Genomic DNA, 8429 nt, shown 5'->3' with positions numbered 1-8429 from the left:
TTCAAACGCGCGCGCCCTTCGTTTCCTTCGCATTTCATTATACGATGAGCTCGCAAGCACCACGTGTTGTTTGCTTGCGATAACTGGAAATATACCGTAACATACATGATTTCATAAAATTATGGAATTTAACTGCGACTCATTTCAGAAACCGCTTAGCAAAAAGAGAAACGCGGACGGAAATCTCGAGTGGTTATAGCGTTTATTAAAAATACTTTCCATTAGGATTTTATAGATTCTCTTAATTATTTACAAAAGGACTAATACTTTTCAATACACCTTTATTATATTTTTTTCTTAGAGATCATATCGATTAAATATTATTTATGTATTAGAAAGATAACTTATATTGCAATAATTTTCACTAAATAATGTTTCTAAATTGTATAAAATAAATTAGAATATGAATATAATAAAGATACTATTAATTAATAATTAAAAAATTGCATCCGCAAAGGTAGCGTGGCCGAGCGGTCTAAGGCGCTGGTTTAAGGCACCAGTCTCTTCGGAGGCGTGGGTTCGAATCCCACCGCTGCCAATTTTTTTTTTTCTCTTCAGAAAGGACGATGGAGAATCGCGTAAGCAGAAAAGATAACTTTAGGTGAGGATAGCATTGAAAGAGATGTGCGCGATTACCAGTATGCTCGGTGCGATTCTTTTGAAGGTCCAATGGGCTTGCGTCGGCACGCGGCGCCGTGGTTCACATCTAACAGGAGCACATACTCAAATGAAGCAAATCGCTCGCCTTGCAGTGGTGAACTGCTTCTGCGACATCTAGCGGTGACCTCGAATACTAATGCCGTAAAAATGGCGACTCTGCTCAGGATATTGTCATATACATATAACTACGAAGAAATCGTATCTATAGCTTACTGTTTAAGATATCTCTCTCAATGTTCATACGAAGTATTTAATTTTTACCGATCAAATTAATTGGATATTCTAACATAATACAATTCAATTGTCAAGGAAATTTTAATTCGATCGAATTGAGGCATAATACACTGAAATTTTTTGAAATAAATTGTTCTTTCATTTTCAAGGTTAGGCTTTAAAGAAAGAACCCGATAACCTCTCTCATGCTCTTGCAGTTCGATGGGATCCTGTTGAGATTGTTGTTGTCGGGGGCTCGCCATTCCTGACCATTCCATTCGGGAGAGTCGATTTTCTTCTTGCTGTCCGACGAACGACAATAGAAGAGAGAAATCGTAATAAAGATAGGTGTAATGAAAGAAAAAATCAACTGAAAGATGCTCCCATACATCTTGCTATCCTGATACAAGTTTCATTCGGAAGATGCCACCACGGACCACGCCCCACTGGCATTCGTGTATCGATCCCATTCGTGTTTCGTGTTCCATTTTGAAAGCGAGATAAGACGCTTATTTATGTAGCTTTTACTTTTCATTCACGTTTAGCCACGGATGTTTGTTTTTTACTTAATTCTCTTACGAATTAGAAAAAATTTTTCGCTGTGTCTAATCAAATTCATACTCAATGGTTATTTTATAAATCGTATTCGAAAACTATCGATTAAAGATTTCAAAGATTTATAAAAATATAATAAACTGTTTTAATTTTATCAAAATAAAATTATTTATAAAAATATATAATTTAATAATTTTGGAAATGTAATTATTATATTTTCAGGTTAGATTACTTATCTGTGAATTCCCTAATAACTAGACTCCGTGGCGCAACGGTAGCGCGTCTGACTCCAGATCAGAAGGTTGCGTGTTCAAATCACGTCGGGGTCAAGAACATAAATTTTTTTGTCAATTTTAACAAAATTTTTATATAGCATCAATAATTAAAATCCGTCGTAATAATTATTAAGTGATTCTACGACTTTCGAAATTTATTTTTAATACTTGCGAAAGATAAAATGAAAGGCATGAACAATTTAGAATATTGTATTTTTTGAAAATGTCAAATAAGTCGGTTACGATATTAAAAAGGAGTCTAACTATACAAAAGATTAAAAGTTTATCGATTACATTAATGTTGATATATCCCATCTGCATTTATTTATTTTTTTTAAAGTTAAAATAATATAAATTTTATATAGTCATCTCGTGTAGATAATGGTCGTTTAAGAACATTTCATGACAATGAAGGCATTGAAAAACGCAGCCTGTTTGCGAGGAGTCTCTTTCTCTTTACCTTTTCTTTCTGTGATCCGAAGTGCGGTGCGTGCTCACATCCCGCATAAGAACGGTGAGAGATTAGGATATCATGGACCAGAGAAATTTCTTCTCTCTCGTATGGTTGAGCGACATTCGCGCGGGTTGTCTCATTTAGCCCCTCCTGGCACTAGGCTAGCACGACCTTCCAAGAGGTCCGTCGCCTTACAGGCTTCTCTTTTGTATTTACGTGTCCTATGATTATTCCCTTGAATAAAACTTCAAGAAATATGGATATTAATCATATCGTATGATACAATACATGAAGAAAATTCATTCGAAATGTTAATAATATTTTCATTGGAATATTTATTTAATTGTCATTATGAAAAAAGAATAAAGAAAAGAAACGAAAGATTTCTTTTTAAAAATATAAACAATTCTACGATTCTATTTATCTCTTTTATTATTATCATATGTCAAGAGAAAATCAACTTTTATTTTACAATTGGGCTTTGAACGTGAGCTTCGTATGAAGAGAATTATTCCAACGTTCGTTTCATTTATTAATTATCGAATTCCCCGTCTTATCTGGCAACACTTCGTCTTGACTTCGATCGCTCTTATGTTTTCCTACTTCTCTGTACCGACTGATTGAGTCTAAATGATTCGGATTGTTAATCATCAAACGTTCGTTTATTCTTGATTATGTAACAGTCATCATCGTGCCTTGGAGGCTTTCCTCTTAACCGATAAGCTACATGGATGACCAATCGTATTTGTACGACGAAAACAAATCAGAACGCGTGACCTTCATTCGAGGAGAATTTCCAATGCTCATCATTTATTTGTTTTTTTTTTTAAACAAATTAACGTAATCAAGTTTGTAAATTGATCTATAATAGAAAAATCTCAAATGCATTAACGTATACGTATAATTATGACTTATTTTGTTAGAAACTCGTCGCGTTATTTGTGTCGCCTCGCCTTTAGAAACATGGCGGTCGACATTATCTGTTCGATCATTTTCACAGGCCTTCGTAATCTACATTTAGCGGGTAGAATGGACATAATCAACAATTTAACCGACAAGTTGTTAGGAAAGCATGAGATCGAGTTGGTAAGTTGAGCGAGCTAACGATCGATCCAAGGTGTTTCGTCATGCTTCGTACCATTCATGTTAGCCGTGGATCGGAAAGACATAATTTTGAGGAAGAGCCGCGCGGGCCCTAAGCACCTCTGTGACGTAGCGTCACTTTATTGGTCCACAATGATCTCTTTCCTCGGGCTTATTGGTTCATTGACTTTAAAACGGCCAGAATTTGGCAGATTCCTGGTCCAAGTACGCTCAGGAACGATTATGTGAGCGTCTTGGCCGGTGATCAACGCTCAGAGACTTTCACTAAGCTCTCTGGAAGGCGCAGTATTCTGTAAGATAGCCGATCACGGGACAGTGACACCGTTTTCCCCAAAACTGACGTTAATAAACTTCGTATGTCTCTTCCCTCTCTCACTCTTGCTCTCTCACTCTCTCTTTCTCTCTCTCACTCCCTCTCTTTCTCTTACAAGCACACTCATACATTCAAAGAGTTAAAACCGTGCTCGAGTTCACGTCAATGCTCTCACATGCGAGTCATTCATATACATCTTTGAGCGGAGCTCGATACCCGTGTAAAAGATATATACTTACATTTCGCCAACGTATCGAGCGTTATTACGCTTTCCCCTAAAATTAACATACATTCGTGGTGGGAAAGAGCCTTCTCGTTTCATATTCTCGAAGCTGAACGTACGACTTATACGTGTACGTAATATGTACGTATGTGTATATATATCTCTTGTTGTATATACGTGACTCCGACTCGTTGACACGAACGCTTCTCTGGCGTCATGGAATTGCAGTCGTCTGCATGCGTTCCTGTTGAAAAAATTCCTCACGGGCGAAAGTCAAGGCATGACGGAGTATCTTGCAATAAGCGAGAACGTGCCGAGGTCGAACTAACGTTTCCATGATGTTAGCCTGGCATTAGGAGGGGCTCGATGAGACAACCCGCGCGAAACTTTGTTCAACGTAGGGAGAGCCACAAGCTCCTTTACTTTCATGCATGCCGCATATTTCGATGCTCGCATGCGGGATGTGAGCACGCATCGCGTGCTTGTTACCAAGCACATGCTACGGTAGAACGCTAACCTATAATTTCGTGAAGTATAATGCTTCACTATATATATTCTACCGTGGCATATGCTTGGTAACAATATATATATATATATATGTATATATATATATATATATATATATATATATACATATATACATATATATATGCATTTATATATACACATATATATATATATGTATAAATTAAAGTGAACATGATAGAGGAAAGTAAACGTATCATTATGGAAGTAACTTTTACGTAAAGAGGAACTTTAGCCAGTTTAAAGTTAGATCTTCCTGAAGTAACAGTTTTATAATGCTACTATATCTACGATAAACGTAAGTTAGATTTTTAAATTTATTTTATTAATATGTCAATGATACTTACAAGATTTAATAGGCTATACAAATATATTATTTTTCTGTAATTTTAAGTTTGATAATGTAAAATTGTACAAATATTTAAAGAAATGTACTACATATAAGCACAAAATTAAATTTATCTTTATTAGTAACTGTATAAATGAATTACTTTAAATGAACAACACAACAAGACTCCGTGGCGCAACGGTAGCGCGTCTGACTCCAGATCAGAAGGTTGCGTGTTCAAATCACGTCGGGGTCAAGGTCAATTTCTTTTTTGTTATTCATTTTTTTTTATATCTCTAATAATAAATATATTATTAAACATGCTTTATTAATGTATTTTATGTTTATAAATTCTACGATTTCATTTTTTTATATCAATGATATACGTGAATGAAAAATTGACATTAACAATTATTTAAACGAAATAAAATTGAAATTTATTAAAACAGAGAAAGAAACTCACATCAGTTCTTGTACATAGGCACAGAAAACTGTCACGTATATCTAACGATTGTCGAATGACTTCTCGATCTGACTGAAGTAACTAATGTTTTAAATCATGCTTTTTATATAAGCGATGAAACGAACTTTCTAATATTTTGAAACTACTCGCTAATAAGTTTCTTGACTTAGAAAATTCTCGACTCATTATTAGAAGATTCGTCGCAATGCCTATATGCTAATGTAACTTTATCTTGAGCTTTTCTTTTTCGTACTTGTGTTGCGTACAGGCCGATCCTACATACTTGTAAATGTGTTGATAATATAAAACATAAATTTTACATTTTTATTAGAAATGGGATCAATTATACTAACGAATCCGTGTTAATTTAACAAACAAGTTTTATTTAATTTGTTATGTACGAAATGATCGCACTGTTTCATATTTAAAAAAATAAATCTCTTAAGGGTTAAGGGTTCCAAATAAACATATGATTCGTTTGATCTTTCGTTTAAAAGCTCTTGCTTTTATTGATTAACACATTACAGAAGACTATGAGCTTAATTAGAAATATCTAAAAGTCGGACAATGGTCAGCAATGTGCTTTTGTCCTTCTTTGTATATTTTTTTAGACGATATTCAAGGACAAACATTCTGTATAATAATATATGGTCCATCCTATGAAGAGTGCACACGTGTGCACCAACAAATAGGTTTCAAATTTTAGAATGTGATCGTGAATTATACAAGAATTGCAAATATCATTTACATTTTTCAAAATAATTACAAAGAATTCAAAACCATCTTGTTTGAGTTTTAATTTATTCCATTTCTAATTTTTACGTATAATTCTCTATAAGTAATTACATATATTATACATTGCTTTATAATCAATTTATATATAATTACTCAATATTAAATGTTATACATATATCCATATACATTGATATCATTGATATGGAATCTTATATGTTACATAAATTTTGTTTTCTTTGTATTGACATTTGAAACTTGTTACGAAGATAGATAAGGATAGATAAGAAACTCAGATGCAGGACGGGTAAGAAATTCTAAAACCCTTTTGTTCCTTCAAAAGTGCCTAAAGCACTCACTATTACAGTTTCTAGATTTATACAATTTATAACAAAGCTTTTGTTAGTATCGAGCTAATCGAGAAAATTGAATTGAGAATATAATTCTACCATTATAACAATGTTTAAAAGACGTTAAATACAAACGTAGATATATAAATTTTGTTTCTTGATAAAAAAAATAATTATAGCAATAATTTATGTATTTATATAAATTTATTAAAAAAAAAATGTATATGTATGTACTTCAGTTTTATTATTCACTCAAATACAACAAAATGTAGCAGTCGTGGCCGAGTGGTTAAGGCGTCTGACTAGAAATCAGATTCCCTCTGGGAGCGTAGGTTCGAGTCCTACCGACTGCGGTTATTTGTGAATAATAATTTTTTTAATCCAATTTTTTATATTTTTTTATTTAAAACATTGTTGGAGATAATAGATACAAGCTGATATATATATAACTATTGTAATTTCAAAGTACGTCTTGTACTATATCCTACTTATATTAATATTACTTTTTCCGAATATTTTCATCCTTTTTCTTTATTCTATCCTTACAATCTAAACCCTTACGTTTAGTCCCTCATACGTGCGTCCCTCAATTGTTCACAGTACTTTCTCCTAAGGATCATATATCACTATTAAAAATATCTGTCCTTGGAAACTCATTGGATATTCGCTAAGAAAACACATAGATAAAAAAAACACATGGCCACCTTTGTCCGGGCTTAGACATTTTTAGTCAAGTATCTAATTTTCGATAATGTGTCGAGCCAGACGATAAATAAATAATGAAAGTAAACGCCTAGGCACAACAAACCAAGGATTATCCAATTATCTAGTCTTGAAATATCCATTGACACCCTGTAGGCTACACGATCACTAAAATAAAGGGGCACATATGGAATGTTTAAACATTTCAATGAACTATCCTGATCCACACCCGACCAATGAGCATCTATTCCTTCCCTTTTCATGTTCAGATCATACTTTAATTCCGCCCTTTTTATTCTTTTTCCTAATTTCATTATAATCTACACGGATAGTTCTAAAGACACTAAAAAGTCAGTCAAGTTACATTCTTCAAATTCACGACATCTAGACTCTCGAGTCTTATTAAACATTACTGGCTATTACTCTTTCAAAAATATCAAGCACAATTAACCACACATCATTACACAAAACACATCAAGAATTGTATCTTATTTCAACAAATATATGGTGATAGCATCAATTCGCACAATATTTATTATCGCGCATCTATCTCATAAGTTTCACGAGATCCTTTAAAATAATGCGCGTTTTCCCATTAATTTGCAGGAACGCAGCGAGCAGTATTTTGCTAACGACCTTCAACGAGCCGAGTGCCGCCGCTCTTATTCATCGCGACCATAACTCTGACGACAAAGAAGAGACGAGGGATAGTCCTCTGCAAATCGACTATCATCGCTGGTCCGGTGCAAGACGTGTATCTGGAAACGCTCTCGTAGTTGCACCTTCACGACGCAACATTTATCATTGATTTATCTCTATTATATATCCACACTCATACATCTCTTTTGTAAGTATTATAATAAATTAATATCTTAATTAATTTTAATTTAAACTACTATTAATATCTCAATCAATTTAATACACAAATTAACGACAATAGTGGGATTGAAATATTAAGTGTAGTGTTACAAATTGCAAATATATTTGGATGTATTAATGATGGTAATAGTTCAATGGTGATAGTAGTTGAATTTATCTTTTCATGTTCTGTATATCTTCGTTTCGATCATATAAAAGGAAGTATTATAGTGTTAGTAGGACAATCGCATGTACAAGAAAACTAAGAAACACAATAACATTAACCAATACATACAGTGAGAAATAATATAGTAATCATAATCAAATCTTATTTTGAAGATTACTTAAGTTCGGTCTTAAGACACTTTCTAAATTCATAGCCGAAGAATCTCAAAAGAAGCAAAAACTCGAGTAAAAGCTCAAGACGATCTTCTTCCAAATCGGCTTAATATATTTCATAAATGTTTCTTATGCGATAGAAGTACAGGCTTAAGTTTATTTCATTAGTTATATATTCATGATCATTGAAATCATCATTATTGATATATATATATATCGCAAAATAAAATGATCCTCATCTAATAAACTTAAGACATATCTGTCGAGAAATTAGAATGGTAAAACAAGACACATAACAAAAATATATTATTTACAGTATTATTTATAACGTATTT

At 33.2% G+C, this 8429-nt stretch overlaps 4 non-coding genes across 4 annotated transcripts; all 4 read left to right on the top strand.

The window, feature by feature from the left end:
• The first annotated feature begins 456 nt into the window (after window positions 1–456).
• Trnal-aag lies at window positions 457–538 on the top strand. Its single transcript has one exon. It is a non-coding gene; the product is annotated as a tRNA-Leu (tRNA).
• Window positions 539–1685: 1147 nt separating this feature from the next.
• Window positions 1686–1757, top strand: Trnaw-cca. Its single transcript has one exon. It is a non-coding gene; the product is annotated as a tRNA-Trp (tRNA).
• A 3077-nt stretch (window positions 1758–4834) lies between these two features.
• Window positions 4835–4906, top strand: Trnaw-cca. The gene has a single exon. It is a non-coding gene; the product is annotated as a tRNA-Trp (tRNA).
• A 1560-nt stretch (window positions 4907–6466) lies between these two features.
• Trnas-aga lies at window positions 6467–6548 on the top strand. The gene has a single exon. It is a non-coding gene; the product is annotated as a tRNA-Ser (tRNA).
• The last annotated feature ends 1881 nt before the right edge of the window (window positions 6549–8429 follow it).

The sequence above is a fragment of the Vespa crabro genome, chromosome 1 (assembly GCF_910589235.1).
Source record: "Vespa crabro chromosome 1, iyVesCrab1.2, whole genome shotgun sequence".
NCBI classification, from domain to species: Eukaryota; Metazoa; Arthropoda; class Insecta; order Hymenoptera; family Vespidae; genus Vespa; species Vespa crabro.
Note: the sequence above shows the minus strand (reverse complement) of the source record. Positions and strands in the feature narration are given on the sequence as shown.